This window comes from Notechis scutatus, chromosome 1, assembly GCF_049901735.1.
Source record: "Notechis scutatus isolate UNSWTSFEM ecotype Mainland chromosome 1, rNotScu1.2, whole genome shotgun sequence".
NCBI classification, from domain to species: domain Eukaryota; kingdom Metazoa; phylum Chordata; class Lepidosauria; order Squamata; family Elapidae; genus Notechis; species Notechis scutatus.
The window spans coordinates 201,228,124-201,246,135 of record NC_142009.1 but is presented as its reverse complement, the minus strand read 5'-3'; positions in this window follow the sequence as shown (position 1 = coordinate 201,246,135).

Sequence of the window (18,012 nt, the reverse complement as noted above, 5' to 3'; positions counted from 1 at the left end):
TTGGTGTTAGAGTTTGGCAAGAAATAAATAAAACACTTGTAATAATTAAATTTTAACACCTATGTCACCAGGATTTAAACTTACCTTGGAGGAAATACCTAGGTGGTTACTAAGAGTCATCGCTGACTTGATGGCTTAAATCAAAGACAGCAACTCAAGAAATTAAGGAGCAAAAATAAGGAGCAAAAAGTTTTGATTGCTCCTACTTTAGGCTGCACAAGCTTCATCAGGTTAAAAATTGTAGACCAACACCCAACTCAGTTGCATGTAATCTCTTTGTCCACCAATTGAAAATCAGGGATGCAGTAAGAGAGGCCTATGAGATTAATAATGAGAAGACAATATAGAGCAACTGCCTTGCTTGTACATTGTATTAAGCTGTACACGGGGGTGGGATTCAATCTTTTAACAACCGGTTCTGTGGGCATGGCTTAGTTGGTAGGTGTGGCTTGGTGGTCATGTGACTGGGTGGACGTGGCTTTGAGGTCATGTTATTGGCTGGGCGTGGCCAACTCAATATCACTCACATCGAGGCACGCATCTCATGACTGTGGGGATGCTGCAACAGTTGTAAGTGTGAAAAATGGTCATAAGTCACTTTTTTCAGTGCCATTGTAACTTTGAATGGTCACTCCACACAAGCAAAGTACCAGCAAAAGAGTGGGGGGGAAACTCCAGAGACGTTCCAGAGACAGGAAGTCTAGTCCTGCCAAGAATGTAATAAGGGTTAAAGGAGAGGCAGTTTCTGTAAGCAACACCAGAATGTTTCCTTCCTGCTTTCTTTACAGGATTAGGCCAGTAATTTCTTCTAACAACCGGTTCTCCAAACTGCTTAGAATGTTAACAAACTGGTTCTAGCGAATAGGTGCGAACTGGTAGAATCCCACCCCTGGCTGTACAGTGACCTCTATAACAGTGATTTATTAAAAATCATTGTTGGAGTCCCAGAACATGCAAAGCAGAGGTGGTATTTAGCAAGTTCTGACCAGTTCTGGAGAACCGGTAGTAGAAATTTTGAGTAGTTCAGAGAACCAGAAAATACCACCTCTGACTGGAGATTTTACAGTATCCTTCCTTACCATGCCCACCAAGCCATGCCCACAAAACCGGTAGTAAAAATGTTTGAATCCCACCACTGATTCAAAGATATAACTGTTGCTTACAAACTTACACAGTGATTGACTTCATATGATATGTTAAGCCAGCTATAATGCCATACTTAAATTTAGTATGGATGAACCCAGCCACAGTACCATATAAACTGTTACACTAAATGCTATGAGCTCACATATTTGAGGGACTCATAGTTGCCTTCCTTTGGTATCTCAAGTGTATCTTAGATGCTCTATATGACTATGAATGCATTTCTTTTCCCCCAAGAAAGAAGGGGCAAGAAACCATATCAAATGAATCAGGCATTTGTCAACATGATATAGCTGCATCGAAGGTGATTTTATCTATGAATTTGGAAAGTGTTTGCTTCTTTATCCAGGTTGTCAACATCTAATAGGGACACTGTGCTTGTGCCTTTTTTAATCATCTTGTTTCTCATTTATTTTTCAGCAGGAATGTCACTGTCATTACACTGTAACAGTGCAGTCACATATTCAATACACAAGTGGCTCATCTTTAGTAATGGAAGATCATTATCATTCATTCATTCATTTATGTATGTATGTATGTATTATAGGTCAGGGGTGGGATACAACAGGGTTAACTACCGGTTTGGGATTTACAAGCTTCCCTGTGAGCCACGCACCTGTTAATCGTCATTAGCACGCTGCGTGCGGAGAAGCAGCCTTTGAAACAGCCCTCTTTTCTTGTTTTTTAAACTGCAGCTGTGCCTCGTTCGGCAGCTGAAGTTGAAAAATCAGGAAATAAAGGTCAGGTAAGAGCCCGGATGGGTGGGAGGGCAAAATCATCAGCAGACATAGAACCAGTTCTATGTCTGCTGCTCTTCAGAGCTACCGGTTCTACAGAGGTGGACAGAACCGGTAGAAACCCAGGTGTTGTAGGTGCTACAGGCAAAACATAGAAGTCATGTGGCCTTACAGATCAGGGGTCTCCAACCTTGGCAACTTTAAGACTTGTGGACTTCAACTCCCAGGATTCCTTAGCCAGCTGGCTGAGGAATTCTGGGAGTTGGAGTCCACAAGTCTTAAAGTTGCCAAGGTTGGAGACTTCTATTCTAGATTAGTGATTCTCAGTGTGAAACATATGGTGCCTCCCCACCAGGGAACCATACCATATTTCTAGGGGGTCAGGCAACCTTAACTTCTAGCTATTATGGACAGTTTGTTATAACCACATCTTATTCACTATGCTAATTTCTTGTCTGCATAAACAATCATTTTTGTTAGCTACTACTAATAGTTTGGTACAGTTTATATTAATAAGCACTGCATATGGTAAGTTACCTGGTTCCAGCTAATGGCAACTATGGGGAGGGGCCACAGAGGTAATTGAAGTTCAGAAGGAAACCCTGGAGCTGCCTTTGAATTCCACTTTCCTATAGTATCTACCTGTCCAGTTGAAGCTGGCACTGTTGGTAAAGTCTGGGTTATTTTGATTAAACGATTAAACGAATCAGCCATCAATAGACACATAGGCATTAACAACATCTATAGACTGTGCAAAAGAGACAATCAACCAGCCCCAAAGAGAAAAAAACTCCAGCACCTATCCACTAGGAATCAGCACCCTGATCAGCATAGATTAACTCCAAGGTTAATTTCAGACCAACAATTAACTAAGCAATACTGCGATCAAGAAACTGCCAAAGAGCCATCAGTAAATAGCCTCAACCAAAGAATCCCTACCCACACAGACAGGCAAGACACTAGAATATAAACTGACAGCAAACCCACACACTTTACTAGAACTGAGGAGGTTAGTTAGCGTAATGTAATATCTGCAAGAAAACAAGCAAGCTCAGAGAGCACTAAAGACTTTCCTCATTTCAATCTACGGATATTCTCCTTTATCGATAAATGATGTCTTCTGTCAGGAGCCCAGAATTGTGCATACCTGCCCTCTGAAATTAGGGGACACACACACACACGTGCACACCAAGATTCATATTGTCCCCACTCTACTATTGTTTTGAAGATCAGGTTCTTCACCTAGTCCTTTTGGGTAATGTGACTGAAACCCTCTTTTGATTGTGAGAGTTGTTTTTTTTTTTTTCTTCCTAGTAGTTTTGTCACTTTTGCTCTCTTTTACTTTTTATGTTTTGTTTTATTATTTCATTTTTAATGTTTTAAACAATCTAGACAGCAATTGTCTAGAGTCACTGGAAGTTAAGTACATGTTAAATGTGAGGTCCTTGGTGCTCTCTGAGCTTGCTTGCTTGTTTTCTTGCAGACGTTTCACTATCCGAACTAGATAACATCATCAGTGCTAGTAAGAAGTGTGGGTTGCTGTCAGTTTATATTCTCGTGGCTTGCCAGTGTTGGTGGGGGTGGTTAGGGATTCTTTGGTTCGGTTGTTTGCTGTTCGCTTCTTTGGCAGATTCTTGATTGGGATATTGTTTCCTTGATTGTTGGTCTGATGTTAACCTTAGAGTTAATCTATGCTGATATTACATGTACAATGTAATTAATTATTATAAATATTAGAAAAAGTTGACAACTCCTATTCTAAATCATAGTAGAACAAGAAAATATTCCCTATTCTCTAGTTCTTTATCTGAAGCACATTCTTAAGTCACACTAAGCATAGCATGTTTTATTGGGTTTTTGTTCTAGTATTTGCCCTTTGTGGCTTCTAAATCTTATTTTATGACAGCACAGTGTGTGAGTCAAAATTAGCTAGTTGCTCTCTTTTCAGTATATTGCTGTTTCTTTTTCAGCATATAAAAACTGCAATAAAACTATGAATTAAAAAAAGATATACTGTACTTCTTTGCATAATTTGGATTTACCTTTCAAAAGGATCAGGCACAGATCCATGTTCCATAAAACATTTTCCACAGTGATATTAATAATGCTGATGTATATTGTCCCTTAACTGATCCAGTGTGTAAAGTTTCACCAAAATACTAAATACATTAGACAGATACATTGCCATTATTAACATGTGATAGAATTTAGGAACAAAGACAACATCATTCTTCTGTCAAGAATTTATGAATGGATAGTTATGGGAGGAACTCAAACTAGAGGATTCTGACAGGATAAAATAAATGTGGATGATATGTTGCTATTTGTTATATTTCTATGCACATATGGACTGTGGGGGGGAAACTATCTGAAAAATAATTACACACCAGAGACTGAGCTAAGATAACTTATGAAACTTGAGAAAAAAAGAGGTCACCTTTTGATTTGGTTACATTTTTATTTTTACAAAAAAACAAACAAACCCTAAAATACAGACTCATAAGAAAACAAGTTAATAATGAAACCAGCCAAAAACCTTAGGGTACGTATTTATGCTTTGGATACAAAACCAAAAAGCCCCTTTACTCATAGGAACATGCTGGAGATATATGGGGAACCTCCCTGCAACTCTTTTAAACAAATAAGCCTTTTTCTAAGGCTGTACTGCATCTGTCAAGGACAGCCATGCAATTCCGGGAAAATGTGTTCCTATTTTGCTGAAGACAGATGATCTGTCAAAAACACATTTTTGCCTTCTGTTCCAAAGCATCACACAATTTGTGGGTGTGGGTGGGTGTGATCTTAAAGAGAAATACATATTCATATTCAAATATTTTAAAATACCCATATTCAGTACTTCTTTTCCGAATGACGTTTGTGTAGATGAAAGTAATCTATTAAGAACACATTTTACATTAAAATCTTTAATTATTGGATTTTTCAAAGCATTGTATTGAACTGTCAGTTTTACAGCCAAAATACTGTAAGCTCTTTGAATTTTAAATACCACTGTCTCAACATAAAACATACTGGATTTCTATTATTTTGCAATAAACACTTGTTAATTACAACAATTTTGCTGCTAACAGAGGAACTGAAGCAATTCCTTAGATTGTACCAGTCTATATGAATTAGGGAAAATGCATTAATTTTGAAAGATTGTTTAGAATTTTTCCCCAAATTCTTTGGAAACTTTCAATCAAGGATATTATTTGGGCTTTGCCACCAAAGGAAAATATGACAACTGGTATACAACTAGCCCAATACCACATTCTAGAAAATTAAAATATAGTAAGATGTAACATCACCTGTGGATTGATTTCATGGTCACTTTCTGATTGAAAACTGTTCGAAAGGAATTTTATGTCTCAGAGAGTTTCAGTGAGATTTGCCAGGTTCAAATTGCAAATCATTCCCCCAAATATTTTAAAAGGCTTTCAAGAGAACCTGTAAAACATAATCTAAGAATATTACATGATAGGAATATATAGGTGGTCCTAAATCTGCAACCATAATTGAGCTTAGAATTATGGCCATTGCTGTCATAAGGCAAGCCTCATGTGATCAAATTCAAAGTTATAACCATTTTTATAACAGTTAGTCAAAGGCTACGGTCATAGAGCAAACACCACATTCATTATACAAATGTGTGTGTGTGTGTGGGGGGGGTTTGTCAGAAACCAGAAGTAATCACATCACCAGTGGTGGGATTCCAAATTGCATGCTACCAGTTCTGCACGCGCAGCACTCAAAGATCGCCTGAGCTGTTCTTTAGCTCTGCTGAGGAGTGGCAATCCACTGTGCCGCATGAATCAGCTGAGCTAAAAATCAGTGGAATAAAGGACGCATACACCTAATGCATGCTTTGTGCGCGCACAGAGGACTCAAAGATCGCCCTCGGAGAGTTGGCCTGGTTTTTAGCTCAGCTGAAGCACGACACTTCACTCTGCCTCACAAATTAGCTGAGCTAAAAATCAATGGAATAAAGAATTGAGAAAGACCAGGGGCAGTTGGGCGGGGCTAACCAGAGGTGGTATTTGCCAGTTCTCCAAACTGGTCAAAATTTCCACTACTGGTACACCAGAACCAGTCTAAACTGGCTGAATACCACCTCTGCACATAACAGGAGGCAGATTAGATAGATAGATAGATAGATAGATAGATAGATAGATAGATAGATAGATAGATAGATAGATAGATAGATATGGATCTTTGGTTATTCGGGTTTTCTCCCGCGTAAAATTGGGAGTATCTTGGCAATGTTTCGACGAAATCTCATTCGTCATCTTCAGGCTTGTGTCTTCGGCCTTGTGCTTCTCGGAGAATCTCCACACCACAAGCCAGGCAAACACCTGGGCACAAACAGATCCCCCCTGATACCTCCAGCTCAAACACATCCCAACCAGGCACCCAGATGAAACCCAGCTTCCTAACTAATGATAGCCGTCCATTTACCCGAAGCCAAGCTGCACTAAAGGCCTCCATTAAAGCAACACAATGCTGCCAGCCAATCAAGATACAAAAAGAGCCAAAAAACAGACAGAAGATATTAGAGACACCAATCAAGCAGAACACAGCAAACTCCGAGACCAATAAACACAGACCAAGACTCCCAACCAATCAGGATGAAGAAAAACCATTCTGGCACAGCAATAGGCTGCCCCAAATTCAAATCTGAAACCACTGTAAAGTCTGACTCACAGACGGACACAATACAGAAGCCTGATGATGGCAGATGAGATTCTGCTGAAACGTTGCTACAACTTTAAAAGAACAACTACAATGACGTGGGAAAAACCCGAACCAAGCCGAACACCATACACACACACACATATATATATATATATATATATATATATATATATATATATATATATATATATATATATATATATATATATATATATATGGATCTTTGGTTATTCGGGTTTTCTCCCGCGTAAGATTGGAAGTATCTAGGCAACGTTTCGATGAAGTCTCATTCATCATCTTCAGGATTCTGTCTTCAACTCTGTGCTTCTCAGAGTGATGTGAGCTTGCAGCTGCTTCTTCCTTTTAACTGCTAGTGGGGGTGTGACTTGATTGGGTGGGGGCTTGGCTGTGTTCTGATTGGGTGGGGGTGTGTTCTCATTGGTTGGGGTTTTGGCTGTGTTCTGATTGGTTGGGGGTTGGCCATGTTCTGATTGGCTGGAGGTGTGTTCTGTTCAGGTGGGGGCTTGGTTGTGCTCAGGTTGGTCTTAGTTACTGGGGGATTTGAGTTGGTGAGCTGTGATCTTGCTGTTTGGCTTCGAGTTCGTGGTCGTGCTGCATCTTCATGGTGGGGGTCAGTTCGCTTCATGTATGGCTCAGAGGGGTTTGAAGTGGGTAGTGATGCAGCTGCAGTGCGGCTTCTGGTCTGTGGTCGTGTCTCATCTTCTGTGTGGGTGTGAGTCTGCTTTTTACGTGGAAGTGTGGTGGTGGCATCTCGTGTGGCCCTCGTGGGTGTGGGTCTGGTGTCATTCATCATGTTAGGTACTCGTCTGTTCATGAGGGCGGGTTTCCAAATGGCTGGTAAGCGGGAGGTGTCATCTCTTTTATTCATGCTGTGTGGGCGTTTTTCTATCTCTATGGCTTCTCTGATTATTCTGTTGTTGAAGTGTTCGGTTTTGGCGATAGTTCTGGTATTTTTAAAGTCAATCTCATGTCCTGTGGCTTTGAGGTATTGGACCAGGGAAGAGGTCGGTTCTTCTTTTTTGATTGAGTTCTTATGTTCTTCAACACGTGCACTTATTCTTCTGTTAGTTTGTCCAATGTATGTGGTGGGGCAGGCAGTGCAAGGGATTTCGTATACTCCTTGGTTTTCTAACTCGATTTTGTCTTTAGGGTTTCTTAGATATATATATATATATATATATATATATATATATATATATATATATATATATATATATATATATACATACATACACACACACACAAGAGAGAGAGAGAGAGAGAGGTCTAGGTGTGTTCGGGTCTTTTCCCGTGTATGATTAAGTGTATCTTGGCGACGTTTCGGCGAGGTCCCACCCGCCATCCTCAGGCTGGTGCTTTCGGCTTTGTGCCAGTGCAAGCAGTGTGTGATCGGAGCTGCTGTCTCTCTATAAATACTGGTGGTGGGGGCTGGTGTGCTGGGCTGGTTGGCTGCACTGCTGACTCTTGATTGGTTGATGGAGTTGATGTTGGTGTAATGGGATGTGTGATGGCCTTGTGAGTTTTGTTGTGGAGATATCCTGGATCTTGTGCTGTAATCTCCTGGGTCGTTTGTTTTGTAGTGATCTTTTTTCCATTAGCCTCTCGTGTTTTAACAGCTTGGGTAATGGGTTGTGTGATGGGCTTGCGAGTTCTTTTGTTGTGGTATCCTGGGTCCTGCGTTGTAATCTCCTGGGTCATTTTATATATATATTTACTAAAGAATATAACATAAACCATGACACCAATCAAAGGATATTGACACATAATGGCAACTTTGAATATTCAAGAATATAATAAGATGAAGGGTCTTATGCCCCTTCTGTCAGAGGGAATCCTAAATTGATGTTAATGGCCAGACCCCTTTATAGCCAACAAATGTACAGCATCCTTCCAGTCAAATCTGCACTGAAGTTGCATCCTTTGATGATTTCTGACTAGCATATACAGTATATAGATCCTAAACATTAATTAAGCTTCCCCGCTTAATTATCTAATTATCCTGCCCCTTTGAGGGAGAAGTCCAGGGCCCACTCAACATGTAGAATGAGTGAAAAGATCACCAGATACAGAACGATTGGATTGTAATATTGTATTTTGAAGTAAATGCATTTGCTATATCGCTCTCTAGAAGCTGGGCTTCATGATATGACAGGGTGTTCTCATAATACTATGAAATATAGAGGCTAAAATATCTAATTTCAGCATTTAAACTTGCACTGCTAATTTAAAGACTACGTGCCCACAAGAAAATTAGTAAAATAATGATTACCATCATCAATGCTAAGGATACGAAGAAATATTAAGTGCCTTATGATTTCTACATGTAGTAGTTGTTGTCTATAGAAGTACTGCAATATAAACTATTGATATTTAAAAGCACTTAAAACTTGGCTCTTCCCCCAGGCATTGAAATAGAGCGAGCTCAGGGTGGGATGAGAATGTAAGTGCATTAGACAAGTGTGGCTGCTGCGCCAGGGTTTTCTGTTTTCATTGTATCGCTTTTTATACTGTTTTTTATATTTATATTTTATTTTATAGTTTATATTTATATCTTATATTTTATATCTATTTATAGAAGCAAAATACCATTCAAGCATCATCACAAAATTTCCAGAACTGCAAAGCCTACAAACTTGAAATCCGGCACGTATATTCCTCTTGGCTTCTAGGTGCTCACTAAGAAAGGATTTTTCGAAATGACCATCAGAGCATTAGTATTCATATATTATTATTAACATGCTCTGATGCTAAGGAGTTCTACTACTCCTCCCCATCTGAAAAGAAATTTGGAACAAGCAGAGGAGAGCAGTTTCAGTTTCAGTTTTACTTTCACAGTTTTACTTTCACAGCAGCAAGCAGCTTTAGTACAGAACAGTTGAGCTAAGCCACACCCAGGCTCCTTGTTTCCTTCTTGCTCACACAGCAAATACTGCTTCAGTTTCCAAACAGCCCTCAACTCTCTCACACAGACAGATGAATACTGATGGATGCTGGTAGGCAGAGGCATATTTTTTTTTCCTTATTTCCCCCCAAAAACTAAGCCCGATCACATGGTTTCATAGCGAAGCATGGGTATGGAGTTAGTTTTATATTTAGTTTTAAGTTGTCCAGAGTTGTTTTAAAATGGGCGACTACAAAAATAAATAAAATCTTCTTAAATAAGTAAATAAATAAATATTTAAATTAAATAAATATTCTAAATGCCACACGGCTCAGCTGTTGTTGCTGCTTGTGCAGAAATGGAATGTCTACTGGAGATACCCAGACATCAAAGAGTATTTTTAAAAGCGTTTATTAGTGCAGGGGTCCCCAACCACCGGGCCGCGGACGGTACCGGGCCGTGGAGCACTCTCTACCGGGCCGCAAAGAATTTTTTTAAAAAAATGGCGGCTTTCTTCACCTTCGTGAATGCTGCTGGGATCGGGGATCAGGACACAAATGAAAGAAGGGAGGGAGGAAGCAACCGAAGCCTGTCCTTCTCTCTGGGTCAGCTCTCTCAGTCGCTCTCTCGCTCCTCCACCAGCCCAGGAAGAAACTGCTTCAAAGAAGGGGGGCTTTTCCTGTCGCCGCAGCGCCTCTGAAGCGCCCGTTTCTCCCCCACCCCACCCCATCCATCCGTCCGCCCGCCCGCCCGCCCGCCCACGCCGCACGCGCTGGGGGTTCAACCCAGTGCTCCGTTCTGCCTGCCTGCCTGCCTGCCTGCCTGCCTTCGTTAATGGTTGAATCGGAACAGCTTCGGCTGAGTAAAAGGCGAATAGTTATTATTCTCAGCGAAGCTGCTCCCAAACAACCAGAAACTAAGGCAGGCAGGCAGAAGCTGGACACTGTGGATTGAAGCGCTGCGCAGGCGAGGCGGGGTGGTGGGGTGGGGGTGAAACGGGCGCTGGAATAGCTGCGGCGACAGAAAAGCCCCCGCTTCTTTGAAGCAGTTTCTTCCTGGGCAGGTGGAGCAGCGAGAGAGCGACCTCCTTCTCTTCTCTCTCCCCCGGTCCTTGCAAAAATTTTCTGCTTGAAACCAGTCCCTGGTACAAAAAGGTTGGGGACCACTGTATTAGTGAACATGCATGGAATTCTAGCTGGATAGTTTGTTCCTTCTTCTTCCATCTCTGATCTCTCCATGTACAGGGAAAAGGAAATGGCCTTGAGGGACAGGAGGAAGAGCTGGCCTCTCATAAAAGAGGACAGAGAAAATGGCTGTGAGGGACAGGAGGAAGAGCTGTTACTATGGCAACAGTTAGATAAAAGGAACCTGAGCCCAGGGCAAAAATGTAACATGTAAACATCTCAGACAAGCCCCTACCTACTTCTCAGAAAGGTAAAGTGGAGGAGGAGGGGTACATTCAGACTTTTAAGACTCTGTTACAATAACAAAATGGTACTGACTTATATGACATTGGTTTTCTAGCCTTGTCTACCCTAAAGGGCTGATGATCAGTTTTTCCCTGTAAAAGCACTGTGTCCTCGTTAAGTGTACTAATTCTCAGTGAATTATAGTGGAGTTTTGCCCTCTCTTGTTGCCTGCTTCTCCTTCAGAGTTGTTTTTGGGTCTGTAAATCATGAGGTTTCAAAGCTTCAGGCTTGTTTTCTTTTGATAGGTGGTGTTGCTTTCTGTCTTATATACAAAGTTAAATCGGCTTAACCTTTCTCCTGACATGCTTTTACTACCTGACACAACTTAGCTCTTGGAGATTTGTGACCATCTAGCTTTCTTGACAGCAGAACAGAACTGGGGTGCTCTTGCCATCCATTCTGGGGTGCCCCCTACTTCTTATATCCCATGAAAAAGTACCTATGGATGGGCATAAACAGTTCAACAAGGATATTACATGTAACATAGGAAGAAATTGGGGCACTAGAATTTCCATTGGCACAGTCTATCAAATCTTACATCTCACACATTACAGTTGGGTTGTTTGTTGACATTAAACTTATACCATCAAGATTACGGTACTATAATTTTAGGTTGTGGAATTAAAAATCTAAATCTTATCTGACATAGGTCTTGTAAGCAATCATATGCAGTAGAGCTATTTCCGTATGATACAACTAATTCTCAACCAACCTCTGCCACATCCTCTGCAGAATTCCCTCCACGTATCATTGTTTTCATCTGAACCACTGGTCATCCTCAATTGTTAAAGCATTGGAAGCAACAGTTTTGACTCAGCTGAAGGGCTAGACAGTTGAATGAATAAGTCATGAGTAGAATTTTGTTGAATGAGAAACATGAATCATTTGAATATTTTTCCCCTTTGGTTTACTCTTTGAAAGCCAAAATGGACAATGATCATCAAAGTAGAACATTTATGACCAAACTAGACATGCAGAACTGTCCATTCTGTTAAACATGGATAAATTAACCAACAGTTCAATTTCTGGAAAAATTGGCTCACAGAACAGTGTAAAATATAAGAAAAACTAAAGAGTTAAATAATAATATAAAGCTACAACCAGAGTTAGTGTAATTTACATGTGACTTGAGATGTTGAAATGACCAATGTGGCCAAAAACTTACTAATGTCAGTAATTGAACCGCACTAAAAGACACTATGGTGCACATCCTGATCAAGAAGTCACAATTGTATCTGCTTTAGATATTTTTAGGTCCATCTCCAACTTTATTTTTTTATGAAAAGCAGTCCTACAGCTACAAAGATTCCTAGACAAAGTGGAATATTTGAATCATTGGTGGTCAGGTTCCTACCAGTGTACAGCATGGAAACTATATCATACTTGTGGATAATCTATGGAAAATGTGAGTCGCCACTTGTTTGTGCTTCAAATAAAAGAGGTCTATCTACCTCTGTGGAGTACTTCAATGATCTCCTCCACTTCTTTTTAACCTCTGCATGAAATCCCTGTAGAAAGTCATCTTTCAGCTGGGGATTTGGTGTCATTAATATACTGATAATACCCAGATTCCAGAATCACTTGCTTGCTATAGAAACCAAAGCAGAGCCCACTGTAACTACATAGCCAAAAAGGCGTTAAGAGTTGTTAACCTAATCTTACATAGCTTTTTCTCTGGTAATGTTACACTAATAACTAGAGCATACAAAACATTTGCTAGACCAATACTCGAATACAGCTCATCAGTCTGGAACCCACATTACGTATCTGATATTAACACAGTTGAGAAAGTCCAGAAATATTTCACAAGAAGAGTTCTCCACTCCTCTACTTGTTGTAGAATACCTTATGCTACCAGACTCGAAATTCTAGACCTAGAAAAGCTAGAACTACGCCGCCTTCGGTCCGATCTAAGGATAGTATATAAAATCATAAATTGCAATGTCCTACCTGTCAATGAACACTTCAGCTTCAACCATAACAATATAAGAGCACACAATAGATACAAACTCATTTTTAACCACACCAAACTTGATTGCAGGAAATACGACTTCAGCAACAGAGTGGTCAATGTCTGGAATACTCTACCTGACTCTGTGGTTTCTTCCCCAAACCCCAAAAATTTTAACTTTAAACTTTCTACTATTGACCTCACCCCTTTCCTAAGAGGTCTGTAGGGGGCGTGCATAAGCGCACCAACGTGCCTACCATCCCTGTCCTGTTGTTTCTTTTGTTTTTATTTTTCTTATATGTATCCATGTATTCATAACTATGTTTTTACTTATACCTATTATCTTGTAAGCAATTGACAAAAATAAATAAATTAAAATAAATTAAAAAAGCATCTCAACTCCAAGCCAAAAGGAGGATGCATTGGAAAACCTGACCCAGTTCCTGAAGGTATCAGTATCTGGATATCTTCAAGGCAGAATGGCTTTGAACTTGTAGACCTAATGCTTCAAGGGAAAGTCCATCTTTGAGACTGAATAGGTTTGCATTCCCTTGCTTGGAGGTGATTCTCCTGGACTCAGCTTCTGCTTGATAAACAAGCAGCAGCTGTAGCTAGAAGGGCTTTTGCATAGTTCTGTCCAGTTGCAACCACTCCTCAACCAGAAAGCCCTGCTCTCATATATTATGATACACTGCTTTGAGAGCTGTATTAGTTGCCAGTCAGTTTCTGCACATTTCTGCTTGTCATCTTTGAGGCCCTCTCTGACTCTGAATCTATCATCTGATTCCTTCTCCTGTTTTCATTTCCCAATCCAACTAGATTGAAGAGTGCAAACTCCCTTTACACCCCATCTTTATAAATTGCCACCAAATGGGGCAATTGTGCATAGTGGCACAATCATTGATATACCCTGTTGCCGGGGAAGAAGTTGGGGAAGAAGTTTTCATGCAACAAGATTGATGTTCACTTAATCACACAATGAGAATAATAACTGGAACCCTTAAATCCACACCGCTCTCATGGCTCCATGTTCTTTCTAACATTGCCCCTCCTAATCTCAGGCAACAACAACAAGACAGTCCGAGAGTGGAATAAGTTAAATGTGCCATTGATTCCTAGTGATTTTCCAATACATAAAATATTATACTCTCTACCAGCCTTAAGTCTAAGAAACCAATTTGAGACAACATACCACAGTCTTACATCTAGATGAAGAATGGTGATTAAGATGTTTAACTTTTAATAGCCACAACCAAAACAGATCATGCAGATCCAACAAAACCACATGAAGGAATGCAGTTTCCCTGAAAAATATGAAGCCATGTGAATAGAATCAGGACATGCCATGTTAGAACTAAGGCTGAGAGCCGCAATGTGACTCTAGTTCTCCAAAACAAACAGTAACACACATAGTTCAAGTATGTCTTCTCAGGAAATGTAAAGGCATCAGGGATCATCTCATCGTACCACATCAGAAGCAGATAGATGGTTAGCTTCCTTAAATATCGAATTATAACATCTATCCCAAGCACACCCAGTTCTCGCATAATTTTCTAAGGCTGCATAAGAATGTGCAGCCTCCAAATATAATTCAGTTTTGTGATTATTTAACTTTTCTTTATATAATATATAGTACTACATATGATTAAGAATATAGACTGTATTTTTTAAAATAAATGAATATGTTTAAAAATGGTTTTCTTGGTTGGGGGTGAGGGAATGACATGCAGGCAAAATCAAGTAAGGTATTTTCTGAAATTTTGACGCATCAAGCTCAAAAGGATCACTGTCATCTTAGAAACAGGTGTTCTCAACTGCTTGCCCCCTTTAAAATTTCTTCCCTGCAGAGATTTAGTCATCTTCATCTCTTCTTAGTTTAGGGAAAGTCGTGAAGCTCTGGCTGTGGGTGTATATATGTTTTCTTAAGTTTCCGCGGGTATCTATATGTATGGTATTCAGCTTTGTTCGGGTATTTTCCCACGTCATTATAGTTGTGCTTTTAAAGTTGTAGCAACTTTTCAGCAGAATCTGATCTGCCATCATCATGCTTCTGTATAGTGTTCGTCTGTGAGTCAGACTTTCACAGCCGTTTCTGTTTTAAATTTGGGGCTAGCCTACTGCTGTGCCAGAATGGTTTTTTCTTCATCCTGATGGTTGGGAGTCTTGGTCTGTGTTTATTGGTCTTGGAGTTTGCTGTGTTCTGCTTGATTGGTGTTTCTAATATCTTCTGTCTGTTTTGTAGCTTTTTTTTGTCTTGACTGGCTGGCAACATTGTGTTTCCTGTGTTGGAGACTTTTAGTGCGGCTTGGCTCCGAGTAAACGGACGGCTACCATTTATTAGGAAGCTAGGTTTCATCAACGCCCAATCCCACCACCACCCAGCACAGATAAACTCCGTGGCCAAAACACTAATTGCCAGAACCAAACGCCTGGCAGACAAGACACACATAAAGACTGAACTATGCACCCTGACTAAAGTACTGACAGCCAACGGCTTCCACAAAAGCAAAATCACTGGCCTGATCCACAAAAACACACTGAGACATAATGGAGACCTAGAAGATGAACAGACCTATGGAACAGCTGTCCTGCCCTACATAAGAGGTACTACAGACAAAATCAGCAAGATACTACACAGGCATCACATCAAGACTGCCTTCAAAGCAGACAGAAAAATAGCAGCTACCCTAAGAAACCCCAAGGATAAAATTGACCTGGAAAACCAAGGCATATATGAAGTCCCCTGGGCATCATGCCCTGACACATACATTGGACAGACCAATAGAAGAATAAGTACCCGCCTGGATGAACACAAAAATGCAGTAAAAAAGCTGGAACACACTTCCTTACTAGTCCAACACATGAAAGCAACAGGTCATAGCATTGACTTCAATGGCACCAAAACCCTAGCCACTATAGAAAACCCCAGCCACAGAATTATCAGAGAAGCCATAGAGATTGAAAAAAGACCTGAAAGCATGAATAGAAGAGATGACTCCACCAGACTGTCGATTATTTGGAAGCCTGCACTCACAAATCAAAAAAATCTCCACACCACAAGCCAGGCAAACACCTGGGCACAAACAGACCCCCCTCTGATACCTCCAGCTCAAACACACCCCAACCAGGCACCCAGATGAAATCTAGCTTCCTAATAAATGAGTGCCAAGCCGCACGAAAAGCCTCCAATACAGGAAACACAAAGCTGAATACCATATATATATATATATATATATATATACATATATGTTGTGACTCGGTGAGACATAACACACACACACACACACACACACATATTTGTTTTCTTAAGTTTTCGCGGATACTTACATATATGGCATTCAGCTTTGTTCGGGTATTTTCCCACGTCATAGTAGTTGTGCTTTTAAAGTTGTAGCGACGTTTCGGCAGAATCTCATCTGCCATCATCAGGCTTCTGTATAGTGTTCATCTGTGAGTCAGGCTTTTACAGTGGTTTCAGATTTGAATTTGGGGCAGCCTATTGCTGTGCCAGAATGGTTTTTTCTTCATCCTGATTGGTTGAGAGTCTTGGTCTGTGTTTATTGGTCTTGGAGTTTGCTGTGTTCTGCTTGATTGGTGTTTCTAATATCTTTTGTCTGTTTTTTTGGCTCTTTTTGTATCTTGATTGGCTGGCCGCATTGTGTTACTTTATTGGAGGCCTTTAGTGCAGCTTGGCTCCGGGTAAATGGACGGCTATCATTAGTTAGGACCCGCGAAAACTTAAGAAAACATACATACATACATACATACATACATACATACATACATACATACATATATATATATATATATATATATATATATATATATATATATATATATCCTTCAGCTTTGTTCGGGTATTTTCCCACGTCATAGTAGTGGTGCTTTTAAAGTTGTAGCACGTTTCAGCAGAATCTCATCTGCCATCATCAGGCTTCTGTATTGTGTCCGTCTGTGAGTCAGACTTTTACAGTGGTTTCAGATTTAAATTTGGGGCAGCCTATTGCTGCCCCAAATTTAAATCTGAAACCACTGTAAAGTCTGACTCACAGACGGACACAATACAGAAGCCTGATGATGGCAGATGAGATTCTGCTGAAACATTGCTACAACTTTAAAAGCACCACTACTATGACGTGGAAAATACCCGAACAAAGCTGAAGGCCATACATGTAAGTACCCGCGAAAACTTAAGAAAAAATATATATATATATATATATATATATATATATATATATATATATATATATACACACACACACATATATTTGAAGCTGGGGTTTGCAGGTGCATGACTCTGTTACCTACTGATTTGATGTACTTTATTGACTTTTATTTTTAGATATATTTTGGGACTTTTTTGATATTATTCTATTGAAATTATTAGCTGCACAGAGTCTGAGGAATAAGTTCAATACCACAGACAATACTGCTACCCTACAAAAAGATCTTGACTATGTATCAGAATGGTCAAACAAATGGCAACTTCAAATCTCAACAAATAAATGCTCTGTCTTACATATTGGCAAAAAAAATCAGAAAATAAAATACAAGCTGAATAGTCAAGATCTCGTTGATGACCCAAGCTCTGTAAAGGACCTTGGAATACTCACCTCTAATGATCTAAGTGCTAGAGCCCACTGCAACTACATAGCCAAAAAGGCATTAAGAGTTGTTAACCTAATCCTACGTAGCTTTTTCTCTGGTAATATCACACTACTAACTAGAGCATACAAAACATTTGCTAGACCAATACTCGAATACAGTTCATCAGTCTGGAACCCACATTACATATCTGATATTAGCACAATTGGGAAAGTCCAGAAATATTTCACAAGAAGAGTTCTCCACTCCTCTACTCGTTGTAGAATACCTTATGCCACCAGACTTGAAATTCTAGAACTAGAAAACCTTGAATTACGCCGTCTTCGGTCTGATTTAAGCATGGTATATAAAATCATACATTGCAATGTCCTACCTGTCAATGAATACTTCAGCTTCAACCATAACAACACAAGAGCACACAATAGATACAAACTCAAAGTTAACCGCACCAAACTTGATTGCAGGAAATACGACTTCAGCAATAGAGTGGTCAATGTCTGGAATACTCTACCT